Source organism: Narcine bancroftii, chromosome 4 (genome assembly GCF_036971445.1).
Source record: "Narcine bancroftii isolate sNarBan1 chromosome 4, sNarBan1.hap1, whole genome shotgun sequence".
Classification (NCBI taxonomy): Eukaryota; Metazoa; Chordata; class Chondrichthyes; order Torpediniformes; family Narcinidae; genus Narcine; species Narcine bancroftii.
This window is the reverse complement of record NC_091472.1, coordinates 200,670,590-200,693,150: the sequence shown is the minus strand read 5'-3', so window position 1 is coordinate 200,693,150 and position 22,561 is coordinate 200,670,590. Positions and strand designations below refer to the sequence as shown.

The 22,561-nt window shown below is 44.1% G+C and overlaps 1 protein-coding gene across 7 annotated transcripts in view; it reads right to left on the bottom strand.

Annotated features, from left to right (window-relative positions):
- Positions 1-22,561, bottom strand: part of LOC138761450 (uncharacterized) — a 108,902-nt gene that overhangs the window by 53,165 nt on the left and 33,176 nt on the right. The window contains exon 2 of one of the 7 annotated variants that reach the window (XM_069933629.1): positions 11,982-12,077. The exons of the other annotated variants lie outside the window; for them this stretch is intronic. The gene's annotated coding sequence lies outside the window, so the exon portion shown is untranslated. The remainder of the gene's footprint in view (positions 1-11,981; positions 12,078-22,561) is intronic. 7 annotated transcript variants of the gene reach the window in all.

The following is a 22,561-nucleotide window of genomic DNA, read 5'->3' as shown; positions in this document are numbered from 1 at the left end:
GGAGAATCTGCAAAACATCATCCGAATTAGATTCCTAAGTTGTCAAGACACCAGATTAGTTTTACAACAGTGTTAACATTTTAAGGCAGATTGGGTGCTCAGCAAGGTTTTCCCATCCCCACTGCTTCCAGATGTAAAGTGGCACAGGGTCAGGGGGCCACTGTTAAAGTCCAATCGCATTTCAGAGCAAAGGAAGCAAGAGTTCAGGTGATGGCCAAGGAGATAATCAAGTCTGGATGGGTTGCAAGTGAAGTAAAAGAATTGGGTGGAAACTTTGCCTCAGACTTGGGCCTTGCAAAAGGTGGGAAGGGAATGGGGATATCTGGTCCAGCAGTACATCATCACATGCCGATAACCTCAATGGTTCTGAGCATCTGAAGTTCCAGGCATGTTGGCTGATGTTATCAGACTTCTGCAGTACACCACTTGGCCTGGACAAGCTCCTTATCAAAGGAGGTCAGAATGTCAGATGCCCCATAAAATGAGAAAATGCTAGAAACACTCAGCTCAGGATGAAAGCATTGAACTTTAATGCACCATGCTGTGCTGGCCCACTCCCCAGCAATCTAATCTTTCCCTCCCTCACACCCATCACCCTCCATTTTCTTACATCCGTGTGCCTGAGATTCTTCTACATGTCCCCATTGTACCAGCCTCCACCACCACCCCAGCAATACATTCCAGACATCCACAACTCTCTGGGCAAAGAGAAGTCCTTTGTCACCCAGGAAAATGGTGCTGTTCTCATTGTACCAGCCTCCACCACCACCCCAGCAATACATTCCAGACATCCACAATTCTCTGGGCAAAGAGAAGTCCTTTGTCACCCAGGAAAATGGTGCTAGCTGTCCAGCCAGTCTAAGCCCCTCACAATCTTGTATACCTCAAGTCACTTCTCATCCTTCATCATTCCAAAGGGAAAAGCTCTAGTTCTGTCAGCCTTGCTTCATAAGACATGCACTCAAATTTAATTCGGGATGAGTTCTCTTCATCAGAATTGAGGAGACAAAGGGCGTTTCTTAATTCGTGGGGATAGGCTGTACCCAAGGTTATCTAAGTGAATGGGAACAGTTGCAGAGTGGAAGGAATGTGCAGGGTTACCAAATGTAGAGCAGGAAGGCATGACAAGCAAGTCAGGCTAGCTTTGTTCTCCGTTCCCACAGGAACAAAGGGATTTCCAGGATCAACCACCATAATTTATTACCACCATCCACTGCATGCACCTCACCCAATGGCGTGGCTACACTGTAGACAACATTTTCAAAAACACTGCATCAACACAGAGGCTTCTTCAACCAACTGCACTTCCCAAATCAACAATCTATTCCCCCATAAATGTCGACACCAACTGTCTTCACCACCATGGAATAGTGGGCAGAAGGCACTCGGGCATCTCAGGAACGTGTCAGCGGTCCTGGAGAGTGGAGGGAACTTTCACCCAGATGCCAGCACCATCACCAAAGACCTCAGAGATCAATCACAAACTCCATCTTTGTCACAGGGATCACATCTTGCGAGTGAACAATGGCATCCAGGATAACAAATCCAACTCCTCTTGCGAGCTGCTCAATTCGCAACCACACTGCACGTCTGCCAATTTCTTCACATGCAACATAATCATGCTGATGAGCTTCCAGTCTTTCGCCTGAATCAGGTCTGGTGGTGACAAGTGAGAGAGATGCCAGCGACGGATTTACAACTCCAGGTGGAATATGGTTTACAGTGCTCTGCAACTCCAGGAAATTAGTGGTAAACAAGAAACCTGCAGACACTGAGGTCAAGTAAAATGAACAGAAATGCTGGAGAAACGGCATACCACATAGCATCCAGAGGAAGGACAAGGCTGTCGACATTTTGGGCCTGAGCTCTTCATTAGGAATGTAGAAAACCAGACGGATGGTTTGCGGGGGGTGGCTGGGGGAAGGAGGGAGAAGAGAGGGGAGAGCACAAGCTAACAGGCAAGAGGAAACAGGTAGGAGGTAGAAGAGAAAGAACGTGAGAAGTGACAGGAGGACTAAGAGGAATACATAGAACACTACAGCACAGTTCAGACCCTTTGGCCCTCAATGTTGTGCTGACCTATATATCCCCAAAAAAACCTACCCTGCCCGTAACCCTCTATTTTTCTTCCACTCATGTCTAAGAGTCTCTTAAATGCCTCTAATGTTTCAGCCTCCACCACCATCCCAGGCAAGGCATTCCTGGCACCTACAAGTTTGTGTAAAAAAAAACTTACCCCCAATGCCTCCCCTAACTTTGTACATATGTCCTCTGGTGTTTGCCATTCCTGCCCTGGGTAACAGGTGCTGGCTGTCTGCCTTATCTATCTATCTATGCCTCTCATAATCTTGTAGACCTCTATTGTCCCCTCTCATCCTTCTAAGCTCCAAAGAGAAAAATCCCAGCTCTGCTAACCTTACCTCACAAAACTGGTTTTCCATTCCAGGCAACATCCTGGTAAATCTCCTCCGCACCCTCTTCATGCTTCCACATCCTTCCTACAATGAAGTGACCAGAACTGAACACAACACTCCAAGGGTGGCTTCACCAGAGATTTGTAACATGATCTCTACTCCTGAACTCAATTCCCCTATTAATGAAACCCACCATCCCAGAGGCCTTCCACCTAGTCTAGGTAGATTATTCAATATAATACACATGGCAAAATCAAGACTAAATCCAAACATAACTATTTATTTAGGTGCACAAAAGGCATTTGACTGACTAGAATGGTCCTTATATAAAACGTTAGAAAAATTTGGTGTAGGTAGAAAATGTATAAATTGGATAAAAACTCATCAGAAGCCACAAGCTAAAATTATAACTAATAACCAAATGTCATCTATTTTTCCCTTGAGTAGATCAAGTAGACAGGGGTGTGCCTATATCCAGCATTATTTATACCAGCATTGAACCTCTGGCAGAAATTATAAGAAGAGACCCGGATATTAAGGGCTTCAAAGTTGGACAGGAAGAACATAAAATTAGTTTATTTGCTGCTGATGTAGTATTTTATATGTCTGACTCAGCTGAACCATTGATAAGATTACAAACAACATTAGAAAAATATGGAAGAATATTGGGATACAAAATAAATATAGATAAAAGTGAGGTAACACTATTGCAAAACTTTTGATTATGAAAGATACCAAAAAGGTAGTAGATTTAAATGGTAGAAGAATGGATTAAATACTTAGGAATAAAGACAGAATAATTTACAGAATTTATACAAGCTCAATTATACCTCTCTATTAGAAAAAGTAACAGAAAAAGATTTACAGCAATGGAAAGATATGCCAATTACTTTAATAGGAAGGAATAACAAAGTACCAAAAATCTCACTGGAAAAGTTAATATGGAACAATAAATTGGGAGGTCTTAAACTTTCAGATTTTATCTGCACAAGCAAGATTTCTACCATCTTTCTTTGAAAAAAGCAGTCCCCCTGCATGGATTCAAATGGGACTGAATTCAATAAAAGAGGAGACAATGAAGGACTTTATAAGTGGAATGTTAAGTCAATAACAAAAAATGGACAATCTTATGTAATAATACACATTAGAATATGGCAAGAAATAAATGAATGTATCAGAAAAAAAGTAGGTATATCACTGAGGAAACCATTATGAAAAAATTTACCTATGAATCTGGATAACAAACTATTGAATTCATGGTATGGCAAAGGAATAAGATATGTTGATGATTGTTATGTAGAAGGATATCTTCTGTCTTTTGAACAATTAAAAAATAAGTATGGAGTAGCTAATAGGACAATCTTTTGCTTTCTCCATTTAAGATTGTTCTTAAGAGAAAGATGGAGACCAAACTTGGCCCCACCTGAAATTATTGAGATGGAACAAATGATTTGGCTTGGGAATACACCTAAATTTATAACTAAGATGTACTTTGCTCTCCAAAATGAAAGTGCAAGACCAGGTTTACAGAGATCAAGAGAGAGATGGAAGTCAGATTTAGATGTTACAATAATGGAAAGATGTTGGTCTGATTCTTGTTTGATAGCATGACGTCAATTATAAATGCAAGACATAGATTAGTACAAATAATTTTCTACATCAATTATACCTCGCACCACAGAAATTACATAAATCAAAATGGGAAATAGCTGAGATGTGTTTTAGATGTGGAATAGAATTATGAACATTTGTACATGCTACGTAGTCGTGTGTGAAGGTGAGACCTTTCTGGAAGGGTTTATTGAAATACTTTCAATGATAACAGGGGTAGCCTTTGTGGGCAACCTAGAGCTTTATTTTTTGAGCAACTTTATTGAAATAAGTAATAAACTAACTAAATTCCAAATTTAATTTGTTAAAATAGCTTTAGCTGGGGCTAAGAAATGTATTGTGATTACTTGGAAATCCAATTCCTCTCTTCAGATAGCACGATGGAAGGCAGATATAAACAGTTGTATCCCTATGGAAAAAAAAAATTCACATACCATCTAAAGAATAAATATGACATACTTCTAAAAATATGGCAACCATATTTGGATTATATAGAGGCCCAAATATAATTTTCTTTTAAAAAAATGTGCAACTATTATAAAAATGTGATGTCCCCAATGAAAATTTTCTTTTAAACCTAACTGTAAGCCCTGACAGTGTACAGATTTGTATTGTGAAAGGGGTGGAGTGGGGGGGGCAAGGGGGTTGTTGTTTTGTAAGAAAAAGGTTTTTTTTTAAATATTGAAAATGAACTATTTTGATATGTATATTTAAGGGAAAAATATTCAAAAAGATAGGCTCGTGAGGCTTGACCTTCCCTTCACAAAGGTATGCTGACTATCCTTGAGTAGGCTGTACTTCTCCAAATGCTCATAGATCCTTTCCACAAGAATCCTCTCCAATAGTTTGCACACCAGAGACATTACTCACTAGTCTATAATTCCCAGGATCTCCCTATTACCTTTTTCTAAACAAGGGGACTACATTTACCATTCTCCAATCCTCCTACACCTCCCCTGCAGCCAAAGAGGATTCAAAGACCATCACTACTGCCCCAACTATCTCTTCTCTCACTTCCCACAGCAACCTGGGGTATATTGTGTCCGGCCCCAGAGACTTATCAATTTTGATGTTTCTAAGAAGATCCAACATTTTCTCTTCCTTAATCTCCACACTGTCCAGCACACAGGCCTGTTCTATTCCAACCTCACCCTGATCAAGGCCCTTTTCTTTTGTGAACACTGAAGCAAAGTATTCATTTAGGCCCTCACCAACCTCTCTGCCCCCTGGCACATTCCACCTCCTTTATCTGCCCCACCTTCATTCTCGTCATCCTGCTGTTCTTCACATACGCATAGAGTGCCTTGGGGTTCCCCTTCATCCTACATGCCAAGGCCTCATGGCCCCTTCGAGCTCTCCCAAGTCCTTTCCTAAGAACCTTCCTGAAAATCATAAATTTCTCATGAGCCCTTCCTGTATCCTATATCTAATTATGCTTCCTTTCCCTCTTGACTAGCTGCCTCACCTGTTTTGTCAGCCAAGGTTCCCTTTTCCTGCCATCTTTTCCTTGTCCCAATGGGACAAATCTATCTTGAATCCAGCACGTGGTCCCTAAACCTCCTCCACACTACTTCTATGCTTTCACCCTTGAATTTCTGTTTCAAATTTACTCTGGCTAATTCCTCCCTCATCCTTTCATAATTAGCCCTTCCCCAGTTAAGCACTTGCCCATTTTGTCTGCTTTTATCCTTATCCATAGCTATGCTGAAGCTCAGGGAGTTGTGGTCACTCTCACCAAAATGCTCCTTCGCTGAGAGGTCAACCACCTGACCAGGTTCATTACCCAGAATTAGATACAGTATGGCCTCTCCCTCATCGGCTGGTCCACATACTGTCAGCAACCCTTCTTGAACATACCTGACAAATTCAGCCCCAACATCCCTCTTGCAGTCAGTAGGTGCCAGTCAATATTAGGGAAGTTGAAATCACCCATAACTGCAACCCTGTATTTCCTGCACCATTCCAAGATCTGACTGCTGACCTGCTCCTCAGTGTCCCGAGAGCTATTTGAGGGGCCTACAGACCACTCTCAGCACAGTGATAGCTCCCTTCTTATTTCCAACTTCCACCCACACTGACTCAGTGGACAATCCCTCTGCAGCCATTTCTATAGCTGTGATACTATCCCTGACCGGTAATGCTACTCCCCCCCCCCCACCTTTTCTACCTTCCATCCTATTCCTTTTAAAACACCTAAATCCCAGCCCCTGCATCAGCCAATCCTGCCCTTCCACCACCCAAGTCTTTGTAATGGCCACATCCTAGTACCACATATTGATCCATGCTCAGGGATGAATTTATTCCTTTGAAATTCACCCTTGAATTCACCCTTGAATTTCTGCCCCCCTCCCCCCAAACTGGCTACATTTCTGTTTTGCCCCCTGCCTGTCTTTCATCACCAACTCAAAACACATAACTCCTTTTTTCACTGGCACCTTGTCTCAGGAATTGACGGCCGATTTACTATTAAGGGTCCAGTGGGAAAGCAAATCAATCTGCATGGCCGGTGTCTTATCATGTAAAATCACGTTGGGGATTAACAGCCTCGACCTTCACTCACATCCCCAGCGTTCCAATTAACCCAGTGTGAAAAGGACAAGTCACACAGGACATTTCCAGTTGAAGGTAAGACTCTCCTATCCCCGGGGATAGGTAGTGTCCTGGTTAAAATGGCCCAATAGGAGCAGCAAAAACAGCTTCTTTAACCAGGACACAGAACAGCCAATTTACTGGGATGGCAGTGAAAAAAAGGGCTTCATACTTTTTTTCATTCTACCCTAATCTCTGCACTCCCATCCTTGCCAAACTAGTTATCTGATCAGAGGAAGAGGGTGGGGAGGTGGAGGAAAGAAGACAGAGAGGTAGGGGAGAGACCAAGGGAGGGGGAAAAACAGAAATTGGAGATCAATATGGATGCCATCTATTTGGGACTTCAGAGACCGAAAACAAGGTGTTGTTCCTTCAATTTGGGAGTGGCCTGAATTTGGCAGTATACAAGGCTATGGATAGACAAGTCAATGTGGCAATGGTGTGTGGAATTCAAGATTCAATTTATTGTCATGTAATAAAGACAGTGCAATATTACACAGAATGTTTTCACCTGCTGCAAGACAGACAGATTTGCCATCACTAGGAATTGCCTGCAGCTCCTCTCACAGCCAGAGAAAGAGGAGAAAAGTCCCCACGGAGTCAGAGTGTCCATGGATTTGCCACCAGCACTCCCGCAGCCACAGAGTCCCATCCAAACCATCAGCAATCCAAGTTCCAGATCCAAACCTCCGACATTATCCGGAAACTTTTAGCACCCTTAGCACCCTCTCACATCTTATTTGCGATACCTGGCACCCCTTCAACCAGTTCTTGAACCAGTCCCCAGCAGACGACAGCCAGGTGTGAATCCCTTGACCGTAGATGGCAGCAGCCCACAGCCTGCATGGGTTCCTCTTCTCGTTACTATCGGCCTGCCGCCTGTGCGTTTCTTCAACCGCAGAGCCTCTCACTGTTCCTCATCATGGTCATCATCTTATGGGTTGTCTCCCGTTTCTCCTTCTCAGACAGGAGTATGGGGGGGGGGGGTTGTCTCCCCATTTTCTGGTGCCCTGCACCAGTCCTCTGCTTCCCCAAGTCTGCAACCTCTCCTGGCTGCTGCCCATCATTGGTGCCATTATCTTGGCCGCAGACCCTGCGGTTGCAGAATTAAAAAAAAAAATAAAACCACCATTGGCTCCGTTTACAGGCCATTTAAAGCCTGTACAGAACTGACTGCAATTGGATTGGGAGCACTGTTACTCCACTCCCTGCTCTTCGTGGGTCCGCACGACCAGCAGCGCTTCCATTACAGCAGCTTTGGCAGTGCTGCCATCTTAAAGTGGTCGGGCATTGGAAAGTCCTTGGTGCCAGGAAACTATCTGTTCTGAATTCATCCAGTACAACACACCATGTTGTGTCTTCAGTGTGCGGAGGAAAACTTGACAATTCAAACTAAGGGGGGGGGGGGGGAGGGCGGGGTGGGGGGGTAAAGAGGGTGTGCTATAAATGAGTGAGCACAAGGCTAAAGATTTGTGTTGGATCTGTTCCCAGTAAACTGTCAGTGAGATTTGTCAGGAGTGGTTCTTCCAGGTGTTGCTCAACATGTCAGACTCCAATGAAACTCAGTGGGTCACACTGCATCCCTTGAATTGTAAAGGGTAACCAATGTTTCGGGCCTGGACCGTTTGTCAGGCATGCAACCAGACCCCACAGTTGCATTCCACATCAGTAATCTTTCCTAAAGGGTTGGGTGGGTGGTGGAGAAGGAAGAATAAAAAGTTGGAAGCCATTTTAAAAAACCAGGATCCCCAGAACAACAGTTTGGGGATGATGGGCTCCAATTCACAGGGCCTGGAGAAGGCAGGCAGCTCCAAGCAAGCAGTGGAAACAAGGATAAAATTTGTAGCCAGGGACTGGATAAGGTTTGTGTCCCAGCCGAGCTGGGAAGGCCCATCCCCAACTGTCTGAGAGCAGACAGCAACGGGCAGCTTTTCTCAACCATTGCAGTCCCCTGGCGAAGGTACACCCACAGCTCTGTACAGGAAGGAACCTCAGAATTTCTCCCAGGTGACAATGATGGACCAGGAATGCATTTCCAAGACAGGCTCATGTCCAAAATGGAGAGAGCAGTCATACTCCCAGTGCCTGCTGCCCTGGTTCCTTGTGACGACAGCAACTGTGGATGAAGTTATCCAAATAAACCATGGTCATAAAATAACATAAGAACGCAAGAAATAGGAGCAGGAGTTGGCCATCCAGCTCATCGAACCTGCTCTGCCATTCAATGTGATCATGACTAATTTGATTTATAGGCTCATCTCCACAACTTGCCTTTTCCCTGTATCCCTTCTTTGTAAAAATCTATCCCACCTTGTCTTAAATATATTTACTGATATCGCCTCCACTGCTTCAATAGGCAGCGAATTCCATAGATTCACCACCCTCTGGGAAAAGCAGTTCCTCCTCATCTCTTTCCTAAATCTACCATGTGCCCTAGTTATGGTCTGCTCCACCAATGGAAATAACTTACCTACCTCGTACATAATTTTATATGTTTCTATATGATCCGCTCTCTTACTTCTAAATTCCAGTGAGTACAGTTCCAAGCGAATCAATCTCTCCTCATAGGCTAACCTTTTCATCCCTGGAATCAATCTGGTGAACCTCCTCTGCACCGCCTCAAAAGCCTGTACATCCTTCCTCAAGAAAGGAGACCAGAACTGTACTCAGATATGGTCTCACCAGTACCTTGTACAGTAAAACCTCATTAGAACGCAGTAGTTGGGGTCCAAGATTTCATACCGTGTTATAGCCGAGTCGTGGAACAGATGCATATATGTCAGAGTGCCCAAAGATAATTAAAAATTACCAGTTTTCGAAGGATCCGCTATCTTTTACTAACAATTTCAATGAAAGAAAGCAAGCACATTCTTCGAATATTGGTATTCTGAATTTTAATCAACTTATTTGCAAAGATTGGGGTCCACAGACACCTGTGCTATAAGCCATTCCGCAGATTAACAAATCACATTCTAATGAGGTTTCAGTGTAGTTGGCAGCATAACATCCCTGCTCCTAAATTCAATCCCTCCAGCAATAAAGGCCTACGTTCTATTTGCCTTCATAAAAGGCAGCACAGTTGGCATACTGGTTAGTGCAATGCCTTTACAGTGCCAGCAATCAGAATTGGACCTGGGTTCGAATCCCGTGCTGTCTGTAAGGAGTTTGTATGTAGCCCCCGTGTCTGCGTGGGTTTTCTCTGGGGATTCCGGTTTTCTCCCATCCTTCAAAAACGTACCGGGGTATAGGTAAATTGGGCGGCATGGACTCGTAGGGCGAATTGGCCTGTTACAGTGCTGTATGTCTAAATTAACATGCTGCACCTGGAAACCAACCTTTTGCGATTCATTCCCTAGCACTTCCAAGTCCTTGTGCATGGCATTTAAATAATAATCTGATCTTTCATCTTTCATTTTTTATTCCAAAATGGATAGCCTCACATTTGCCAACATTGTACTCCATCTGCCAGAACCTTGCCCACTCACTTAACCTATCTAAATCTCTTTGCAGACTCTCCGTATCCTCTGAACAATTTGCTTTTCTGCTCATTTAGTGTTATCAGCAAACTTTGATACACTACACTCTGTCCCTTCCTGCAGATTGTTTATGCATATCGTGAACAAGGCAATAGGTGATTTAATCACCCAAGAATCAGTAGCAGGAAAGTTTTGTTTTTAACAAAAAGCCTCCCAGCTTGATCCTTCAGCAAGGCAACAGAAGAGAATTAAATGCAGCCGGATCTTTTACTCAGCCAAAGATTAGAACACAGGAGTGGGTGTGCCTTCCCCACCAGCAGTTTATCATCCAAGCGACTGCAGTGAAGGGATTCACACAAGGCTGCAGACTGCTGGAGACTGGCTGAAAGGATACCAGGTATCGGAACCGGGAGGGGACCGAGGGCGCTGAAGGGTTCCTGATTGTGTCGGAGGTTTGGATCTGGAGCTCAGGTTGCTGATGGTTTGGACTGCACGCTATGTGGCTGCAGAGACGGCGGGAGTGCTGGAGGTGAATCCATGGACTCAGTGACTCTGGGGGTGGGGGGACTCTCTTTTGCTTCTCTTTCTCTGACTGCAAGGGTCACCAGGGAATTTCTGCTCATGGCAAATCTTTGCCTTACATTAGACTAAGGAAATTTCATGTAATGTTACATTTTCAGTCTTATTACATGACAATACAAGAATCCTGAATTTGGTACGACCTGCAGAATCCACAATGACACGTACATACCCCGCATTTTCTTCTCGGACTGTGCACTTGCAGGATAGTACCCTGGTATGAATGCCCCTTCCTCACTCCAACTGCTTTACAGAACCATGATACAAGGCTGTGCCCAGCCCCGAGCTCACAGCATTTACACACTAACAGATGACCCCAGATCATCCGCCCCTGCTGAACTTGACAAAAGTGAAGATCCAAACTTGCTCCCACTGAGGGATCTTAGGGCTAGGGAGCGCAGTGCAGCCGAACAACGAGGAGCAGTCAGTCAAGATTCAAGACTCAAGATTCGAGCACCGTACTGACCGTAAGGAGTTTGTACGTTCTCCCCATGTCTGCATGGGTTTTCTCCAGGGGCTCCGGTTTCCTCCCACTGTTCAAAACATACTGGGGATGTAGGTTTATGGGGTGTAAATTGGGCACACACTCATAAGCCAAAATGGCCTATTGCCATGCTGTATGTGTAAATTAAAAATTTTTAAAAGGGGTCCCCATGGACGAGAGGCCCCCCGCTATGTCCGAAAGGAGGTGATCAAAGAGACTGTATGACCCAGTTGGTCTACCACTTGCAGAGCAGGTACTGCCAGACCCTATCAATGGTGCACCCTCACCGCATCAACTAGGATGTAGCCCCGAACAGACATCCCAGCACCCCCCTCACCGCACAGGCAGCTACTGCAATGCAGCTATTAAGTGGCTCATCACTGCAAGCATAGAGTGGAAGCAGAGATTCATACCTGGTCACCAAATCAGCAATGTTGTCAGTAACTCACCCCTCTGCTAACAGTAAAGCCACTAACTCTTCTTATTCAGATTCTATTGGGAGGTGGTGAGAAGTGGGATCTTCCTTTGGGGAAGACATCCTGAGCACTACACAAGGTCCCAGTGTAGTTTTTATGGAGGGTTGGATAAGGTCCAAGGTCATGAGATGAAGAGCACATTTCAAATAAACATGGGGCCAAAACCCACAAAATCAGACCTGTAGTGATAAATATTAAAGATAGGACTTTAAAAAATACAGTACAGCAAAATCCCTGGCATCGGGCATCTAAGGGGATTGGTAGATGCCGAATAAGTGAATTTTCCAGTTGCTTGTTGCATGATTGGCAAACTAACAGCGAGCCACGCCAATTTTAAACCCGTATATTTTACCTATTTAATTTCCACGATTTTTTTTGCTGGTTGCTTGAGGTTGCTGGTTGCTTTAATTCTGGATTACAAAAGTTTTACTGTTCGTTCCACAAATAGCTGCAAAAATGAGCAGATTGTGAGTGAATACAAAACAGATGTATGGGGATAGAAAACATGGAATTTTGGGATACTTTAAAAACAATTAGGAACAGAAGTGGTCCACTCCTGTTCGTGTCCAGAGAAAAACCAGTAGCACTAGCCAATGCTATCGAATGATATTTCTGCAGTGTTCACTGAACTGGCCTCCTCACCCCTATTGGAGGTAGGAGGAACCCTGACCATAAGAGGAGGCAAAAATAGAATCTGGTCCATCAAGCTGGTCTGGCTGTGGACTCAGCTTCACTTGTACGCTTCTTCCCCAATGAACTCTCAATACCTCCATTCCGAGGAAAAAGAGTTAAATAGCTGCAACAAGGCAACCTCCATTGCTTCCTTGGGCAGGAATTCCGCAGATTCACTCCTTTCTGGGAGCAGTAGTTCCACAGAACTATTGTTCTGCCAAGTCCCACTGACCTCCAAACTCCCTCCCATCCATGTACCTGTCCAAATTATTTTAAATGTCAAAATTGAGCCTGCATTGACGGATTCAGCTGGCAGCTCATTCCACACTCCCAGCACTTTCTGTGTGAAGTTCCCTCTAAACATTTCCCTTTTCAACCTTTTTTTTTTATAAATCGCCTGAACTCAGTGGAAAAAACTTACTCACATTTACTCAATAGCCTTCATAATGTTAGCCATCATAATATAGCCTCTATCAAATCACCCCTCAATCTTCTGCACACCAGGGAATAAAGTCCTAATGCATTTAACCTTTCCCTGTAACTAAGTTCTTCAAGTCCGGACGACATCCTAGTAAATCTCCTCTGTACTCTTTCTATCTTATTGATATATTTCCTGTGGTTAGACCACCAAAACTGCACACATTACTCCAAATTTGGCTTCTCCAATGTCATATACAACCTCTTCATAACATCCCAACTCCTATATTCAGTGCTTTGATAGATGAAGGTTAATGTGCTAAAAGCTCTATACGACTCTATCCTCTTCCAGGCAGTTATGTATCTGTATTTCCAGATCCCTCTGTCCAACCACACTCCTCAGTGCCCTACCATTCACCGTGCATGTTCTTCCAAAATGCAACACCTCAAACTTGCCATCTGCCATTTTGCAGCCCATTTTTCCAGCTGGTCCAGATTCCTCTGCAGGCTTTGAAAACCTTCTTCACTGTCCACAACGTCTCTAATCTTTGTGTCATATGCAAACTTGCTGATCCAATTGACCATATTATCATTCAGATCATGGATAAAGATGACAATCCAGCGCCAATTCTTGAGGTGCACCACTAGTCCAGGCCTCCAATCAGAGAAACAATTATCCACTACCATTCTCTGGCTTCTCCTGTAAAGCCAATGCCGAATCCAATTTACTACCTCTGCACGAGCCAAGGTACCTGCAGAGCGCAGAGAATTGTCTGCATTCACACTGCTGCAACAATGGCAGAGAGATATGCTCGGGTAAAATTATTTAAAATGCTCTTCCCGATGGGATTTTGATTAAAAATAGTCCTTCAATTAACCCCATCATCACTGGGAGGTGTAGGGAAAGGTTGCTTCCAGAAGAAAACTATTTCCCACAAGAGCTGAGAGAGAAAAGGATGCTTGTTTCTCCACAAATGTGGGAATCACAGCAAGTTCCTTCTCCCTACACGGAACAGTAGAACTAGGGGCTGTAGCTTGCAGTTAAAGGGGAAGAGTAAGGGGAAAATTAATTCAAAACCAACTGCAGATGTTCCCCCCCCCCCCCCCCCCCACCCCCGCCATGTGAGAGTGAATGAACTGAGGAAACAGGGAGAGCCTTTCAAGTAAGATGGTTTTTATTCATGAAATAAAATTTGGGAGATTTTGTATGCAAGGAATTTGAGTCAACCCACATGAAGCTTGGATTCAAATGAAACATGTTGGAAACATTCAGCATGCCAATAAGTATTTGCAGAGAAAATAAAGCACCGTCAATATTTCAGAGCAGCCCTTCAGAATGGGGAAAAGTTATTTTGGATTCCAAAGTTAACCTCACTAAAGATTAATTTTCTCCTTTTCACGCCTATCTGCAAACCATATCCTCCGGCTTGGCTCCACTGTATGGACAAAGAATGCCTGGGACCACGAGAAGTCCAGAGACCACCATAACCTCTAGCGGTACCAACTTAATGTGGGTAGCAAAAGGCTTGCAATTCCCAGGTCACTGAGGTTGGGAGAGTGAATTACAAATAATGCAAGATGTCTATTGGAGAGACAAAACCATACAGGTGCAGATGCTAGAAACTGGAAATTAAATCAGAAGGCTGGGTCAATCAGCTGACCAGGAAGTATCTGTAGCACTCAAGCTAACATACTTTCAGAACTGGCCAGCTGTTTTATAAAACTGAAACATAAAAATCAACAATTCCCACAGGTCCCCAGACTGATTGTGCCAAGTCAGAAGCCAAGATATCTCAACCTTGCTCCGAATTTTTTCCCCCCCCAAAGAGGCTCAAGACAGGTTTGAGCGAGGAGAGTTCAAGGAACAGGCATTGGAAGCTCAGGTCTATCTTGCAAACTGTAAAGCAGAAATCCAACTGGTCACTGGTTCCTCCATACCTCTGCAGACTTGAATGGTGCACATTGAAAACCATACAAGTGAACCTCTACTTAATATGGAGGTGCTCAAATACTTGCAACTCTGGCTGCCAAACTAGTTCACCATTGGACATTCCTGGAAACGGGCCTGGGTCTAATGCGGGCGGCACAGTTAGTATGACACAGTTACAGCACCAGCGACCCTGGTTCGAATCCGGCACTGTAAGGAGTTTGTACTTTCTCCCCGTGTTTGTGTGGGTTTCCTCGCACCCTCCAAAACTTACGAAGGTTGAAGGTTAACTTGGGTGTAATTGGGTGGCACACCTACAAATGGCTAGACTCAGCTTCTCCCGTGTGGCAAGCAAATAAATTTAATTGATAAGAAACTCTAGTTAATCAACAACTTCCAAAACCATCATGTCTGATTGTGAATCTGCATGTTTTGGACCAAGGACCGGAGAAACCTGTTCCATTGGGTTGTACTTGTGCAATCAGATGACAATAGTCTAGGAATGGGTCCCCTCACGGACCTGAGGGAATCAATGCATGGAACCAGAGGATACGAGGAAAGGTCCATAATGAATACTTCACATCAGAGTTCAGCAGGAAGGACATAGAGGGAGGAACAGTCTCCATCAGGAAGTAGGGTCAGAAAAATTGCAGCACAAGAATCTAGAACCTAGAATCTAGAATCAGTCCCTTCAGCCCACATGACTGGGCCGAACATGATGCCAAACTCTGCTGCTTGCACCTAATACATATTCTCCCCCCCGCCCCCACTCATTTTCGTGTCCGTCGAGAAAGGTCTTCAATACTACTATTGCATCAGCTTCCACCATTCTTCCTGGCAGCCCCTTAGTGTGGCTAAATAGAACATAAACGTACAAGTCCTGTAATCCTATACTGTAACAGATGTTGTGCTAACCGGTTATCCAAGGAGGTCAAGGAAATCAAAGTAGGAGATTGTTGGGGTTCTGACAGAGATTTGTGCAACTTCATTGGCCACAGGTATAATACTAGAAAATTGGAGGGCAAATGGGACAAAGCTGGTAACTACAGGCCAGTGAGCTTTCATCTTGTTCAAGAAAGATCATGTCTCACAGATATCGTTTGATTTTTTTTTTGGAGAGGCAACTAGGAAAATTGATCACAACAGTTAGTAGATATGTTTAACGTGAACTTTAGTAAGGCTTTTGATAAGTTTCCATGTGGCTGGTTGGCCAATAGGATTAATGCTCAAAGAACACTGACAAACCAGATCCACTGGAAGTAAAACACAAAAATCACACACAATGCTGGAGAAACTCAGCAGGTCAAACAGTGTGCTTTATATAGCAAAGGGTAAAAATACATAACAGATGTTTCGAGCTGGAGCCCTTCATCAAGATATGGAAAAATGTCGGAAGGCATCCGAACAAATGAGAAAGGGGGAAGGTGTGGTCAAAAGGCAGGAGGTGATAGGTGAAGAAGGGAGGGAGGAGATAGCAGTGATCATAGGGAGGATGGATGGCTGGGTGAGGGGAGGGGGAAAGGAGGCAAGGAGAACTGGAAAGGGAAGAAGGGAGAGGAAGAGGAGAACAGGTTAGCAGAAACCAGAGAAGTCAATGTTAATGCCATCTGGCTAGAGAGTGCCCAGGTGGAAAATCAAGTGTTGTTCCTTAGTGGGCAGACATGCGAGTGTGAGAGTGTGACACAGAATTGAAATGGTTGGCCACTGGGAGGTCTCAATCACTGGTGCGGACAGAGTGGAGGTGCTTAGCGAAGAGATCTCCCAGTCTGCGACCAGTCTCTCCAATGAAGAGAAGGCCACAAAGCGAGCATCGAATGCAGTAAATCAGTCCAACGGATACACAAGTGAAGTGTTGCTTCATTTGAAAGGCTTGTTTGGAGCCTCAGATTGGTGAGGGAGGAGGTGTGGGTGCAAGTGAGGCACCTCCTGCAGCCTTAGGGGTGGGGGGGGGAAGAATTGGTGGAGAGGGATGAGTGCATGAGGTAGTGATCCCTACGGAAGGCAGGGAGAAAGATGTGTCTGGTAGTGGGATCCTGTTGTAAGTGCAGGGCAGATGAGCAAGAAATTAAGGAGATACAGGTGAGGGCTGAGTTGATGGTAATGGAAGGGAAGCCACATTTGTGGAAGAAGGCAAACATTCCAGAAGATCGGGACTGGAAGACCTCATCATGGGAATAGATGCAGCGGAGACTGAGAAATTGAGAGACGGGAAATAGAATACTTGTAAGGGACAGGATGTGAGGAAGTGTAGTCAAGGTAGATGTGGGAGTTGGGGATTTGTGATATCGATGGAAAGCTTGTTTCACAAGATGGAGACAGAGAGATCCAGGAAAGGGAGAGTGTTGTCTGAGGTGGACCAGGTGAGTTTGAGATCGGGGTGGAAGTTGGCCAAGAAGTGGATGAAATTGACAGGCTCATCACTGGTGCATGAGGCAGCCCCGATGTAGTCATCGCTATACCAGAGGAAAAGCTGAAGGGTCTTGCTTGTGTAAACCCGATCCACTGTTGGCCTTGTGATAAAGTGGAGGATGGTTGTTCTGACTGGAACGTGGAGCAGTGCTGGAACCTTAAGTGACTTAGATGACAACATAGTAGTCTGACGAGCAGGTTTACTGTGAACACAAAATTTGTTGGGAGTTGTAGACAGTGAAAATGGCTGCCTAAGGATACAGAGGGGCTTAGATCACCTGAAAAGTAAGGGATGGCAGAGGCAGATGGAATTTCATCTAGACAAGTGTGAGATAATGCAATTTGGGCAGTCAACTTCTGGCAGAGGAAATGGAAGTACTTCAATGATAGGGGCAAATCCATAGATACCTGAAAGAGGTGACACACATGGATATTTAGTATGCTTGCATTCATAGGCCCAAGCATTATATTGGGAAGTTGTGTTGTAACTGTACAAAACATTGGTTATAAACCACATAGTAGTACCATCTTCATTTCCAGTTAACACACTATAGGAAGGAGGTGGTAGCAATGGAGAGAGCACAGAAGAGATGCTCCAAGATGCTGCCTGGAATGGAAGGTTGCAATTATAAAGAGGGATTGAATAGGCTTGGTTTATTCACACTGGAATGTACAAGGCCAAGGGGGTGACTTTGTAGAGGTTTAGAGCTCTAGAGAGGGGAGAAATGTAAAGATCGGAGGAATGTTTTCCACACTCCACACAGATAGTGGTGGTTATTTGGAACAAATTGCCAGATAAGCAGATACAAGTAAAATGTTTGGAAGATGTTTGATCAGATTATCAGAGAGGAAGCATGGAGAGGGAAATGACCTAATGCAGGCAAACTGGACAAGCATTTACAATATTGTGTTCAGTTTTGGTTACCATGCTACAGGATAGATGTTCTCAAGCTGGAGATAGTGCAGATAAAATTGATGAGGATGTTAGGACCATAGAATATTACAGTACAGTAACAGGCCCCTTCAGCCCTTCTAGTCTGGGCCAAACCATTTTTCTGCCTAGTTCCACTGACCTGCACCCAATCCACAGCCCTCCATATCTCTCCCATCCATGTACCTGTACAAATTCTTCTTAAATGTTAAAATTGAACACACATTCATCACTTCAGTTGGCAGCTCGCTCCACACTCCCACCACTCCATGTGAAGCTGTTCCCCCTAAACTTCTCCCCTTTCACCCTTAACCCATGTCCTCTGGTTTGTATCTCACCTACTGTAATGGAAGATTCTAACTTTTTAAAAAACTTTTGCAGCCTTTGCTTCTGCAAGGCTGAGAACCTGCTTGTTTTTAGAATCACCAGACACAAGCTAAATTCCACTGAGGGGCCAGAGATGCAGTTATCTGACGAAAGGACATCTGTGTACCAAGAACATTTAATCTTCCTGCTTGTTTTGGTCACAGACTGTCAGAGGCCTAGCCTTGATGCAAAATAAACCATTGTATTCAAAGTGATAAGCTGAAAATTATGTTATTTGATAGAAGCCTAGCATGCTAGCTTGCTCGCTTATCTTTCTTGCTGTGCTGGGAATAGGTGCTTGGGTAAGCAGTTTTTGGGTAATATAAGCCATGGTCCCACTGCTGAAGTGTGAGACTCTCCTGAGAGGTGGCAACATCTCTCAACAAGAAGAAGAACTTCGAGAGTCCAGCCAACGTCCCGGTCGGGGGAGGTGGAGAAGTTGCTACCGGCGCCCCGACAACCAACTACAAGTGTGCGGTCGTTGCCTCGCTTCGGCAGTTGGGACCAGTCCAGGCATTGATAAGTATAGTTGGGAAGGGCTTGTATATTGTAGTTTGAAATCAGCTTTTGAATTTATAATAAACATTTGTATAAACTGAACTGTTCTCGGTGTGAGGGTCTATTTTCTTTTGGTAGCTCAAACACTATGACCAGTCTAAAACGAACAAAATGAGAGGTACAAGTTTACCCAAGATACCTACCCACAAATCTAAATTAACTCTGTCTATTCCTCACACAATTTTAAACACCTCTATCAGATCTCCCCTTCTTCTTCTACGCTTCAGGGAATAAAGTCTTAATCGGTTTAACCTTTCCAGGCAACATCCTAGTAAATCTTCTCTGCTCTCTTTCTATCTTATTGATATCTTTCCTGTAGGCAGGTGACTAAAACTACACAATTCTCCAAATTTGGCTTTACCATAACATCCTAACTCCTGTACTCAGTACTTTGATTTATCAAGGACAATATAATGACAATTTCAGGGAATTATGTATCCCTCTGTCCCATCACATTCTTCAGTGCCCTACCATTTACCATGTTTCTCCTTTCAAAATGTAACACCTCACCCTTGTCCACATTAAATTCCATCTGCCATTTTTCAGCCCATTTTTCCAAATGGTCCAGATCCCTCTGCAAGTTTTTAAAACATTCTTTGCTGTCCACAACACCTCCAATCTTTGCATCATCCAGATCAATTGATATAGATGACAAATAACAATTGTCCCAGCACTGATCCCCGAGGCACACAACTAGTCACAGCCTCCAGTCTGAGAAGCAATCATCCACCACTACTCTTTGGATTCGACTGGCCATTGTCGAATCCATTTCACTACTTCCCCATGAATACCTAGCACCTGAACCTTCATGACTAACCTCCCATGTGCGACCTTGTCAAAGGGCTTACTAAAGTTCACGTAAACAACATCCACAGACTTTTCTTTGTCAACCTCCTCGAAAAACTAAGATTGGATTTGTAACTATGATTTACCACACACAGACATGTTGACTATCCATAATCAGCCCCTGGCTATCCAAATAATTGTACATCTGATCTCATAGAACACCTTCCAGTAATTTACCTACTACTGATGTCAGGCCCACTGGCCTATAATTTCCAGGGTTATTTTTGGAGAATTTTTTGAAACAATGGAACAACATGAGTTACGCTCCAATCCTCTTGCATCACACCTGTGGCTAAAGACATTTTAAATATTTCTGCCAGAGCCAATGAAATTTCTACACTTGCCTCCCTCAAAGTCCGAAGTCATATCTTGTCAGGGGCTGGGGATTTATCCACCCTTATTTGCTTTAAAACAGCAAGCACTTGCTCCTCTTTAATCTGTATATGTTCCATGACCTCGCTGCTTGTTTTCCTTACTCCTTAGGACACTCTGCCTGTTTCCTGAGTGAATATGGATGAAAAATACATTTAAGATCTCCTCCACCTCTTTTGGCTCCATACATTGCCAACCACTCTGATCTACAAGGGGACCAATTTTGTCCCTTGCTATCCTTTTACTCTTAATACACCTGTAGAAACCAAAGCAACCTCATGTCTTAGCCTTCCTGATTTCTTTTTTGAGGTATATTTTACATTTTTTATATTCCTCAAGTACCTCATTTGCTCCATGCTATCTATACCTGTTAGATACCTCTCTCTCTTCGGAACCAGATCCACAATATCCCTCAAAAACCAAGGTTCCCTCTGCCTGCTAACTTTTCCTTTAATCCTGACAGGAACACAAAGTCTGCACTGCCAAAATTTCACCTTTGAAGTTCTTCAACTTACCTTGGACATCCTTGCCTGAAAACAATCTCAATCCACGCATTATAGATCCTTTCTCATTTCCTCAAAATTGGCCTTTCTCCAATTTAGAATCCGAACACTAGGGCCAGACCTATCCTTATCCATAATTAACTTGAAACTAATGACATTATGATCACTGTACCCAAAATGTTTCCCTACATATACTTCAGTTATCAGTCCTGTCTCATTCCCTAAGGAGATCCAGTATTGCACTTTTTCTAGTTGCTACCTTTACATATTGATTTAGAAAACTTTCCAGAATACCTTTGACAAGCTCCAACCTACCCAGCCCTTTCACAGTATGGTAGCCCGTCAATATGTGGAAAATTAAAATTCCCCTACTATCACAACATTGTGTTTCCTGCAGCCGTCTGCTATCTCTACAGATTTGCTCCTCCAATTCTCGTTGACTATTAGACGTTCTATAACACCATGAATGTGGTCATACCTTCCTGTCCCTCAGCTCCACCTATATACCCTCAGTAGATGAGTCTCCTAGTCCTGTCTAAGCGCAGCTGTGACATTTTACTTGTCCAGCAATACCACTCCTCCCCCTTTCAACCTCCCCCCCACCCCCCCAACTCTATCATATCTGAAGCAACAAAAGCCTGGAAGATTGAGCTGCCAGTATAATCAAGTTTCACTAATAGCCACAATGTCATATTTCCACGTGTCAATCATGCTTATCTGCCTTTCCTACAATACTCCTTGCATAGAAATAGATGCACCTGGGAACAGTTCCACCATGTACAACCTGTTAACTTCTCACATTACATGTAATTTTCACATTATCTTTTCCCTCCTCTATCTGCTCTGGCACTCTGGTTCCCATTCCCCCTGCCAATCTAATTTAAACTCACCAAAGCAGCACTAGCAAACCTTCCTGCAATGATATTAGTTCCCCTCCAGTTCAGATATAAACCTTCCCATCGGTACAGGTCCCACCTTCCCTGGAAGGGAGCCCAATAATCCAGAAGCCTGAAACCCTCCCTCCTGCACCACATCTTTAGCCACACATTAAACTGCATCATCCTCCTATTTCTAACCTCACTGGCACATGGCACAGGTAGCAATCCTGAGATCACAAACCTGGAGGTCCTGTCCTTCAACCTAGCACCCAACTCCCTGAACTTTATTTGCAAGATCTCCGCACCCTTCCTACCCACGTCATTAATCCCTACATGGACTACAACATCTGGCTGTTCACCCTCCCTCCTGAAAAATGCCGTGAACTCCAACTGAGATATCTCAAAGCCTGGCACCAGGGAAGCAACATATCATCTCGGAATCTCGATCCCTTCCACAGAACATCTCATCTTAACTATGGAATCTCTTATCATTACAGCTTATCTCTTCTCCCTTCCATTCTTAACCACCAGACCAAACTCTGCCATCACCATGGCTTGTCCCTGGTAGTTCATCCTCCCCAGCAATATCAAAAATGGTATTCTTGTTATTGAGGGGAACAGCCACAGGGTGCCCTGCACTGCACTGCCTGCCTATACCCTCTCCTGACTGTCAATCATCATCTACCCTCCTTCTGCTTCCAAGGTGTGATAGTGTCCCTGTCACTCCTGTATATCACCCCCCTCTCTGCCTCCTGAAAGATCTGGAGTTCATCCAACTCCAATTCCTTGACTCGGTTTGTCAAGAGCTGAGGCTGGATGCACCTCACACAGATTAAGTCGACAGGGCTAGTGTTGGCTTCTCTGACAACCCACATTCTGCAAGATGACCATTTCCCTGCCTTGGGTACCATTCCCACTGATTATGAGTAGGGGAAAAAATATACATAGTACATATATCAAACCTGCCTTTACCTGTGCCTACCTGCTGAATTCATTATGTTCCAGAGCTACTGGGAGAGGTTCAGAAGGCTGAGGCTTTATTCCTTGGAGCGG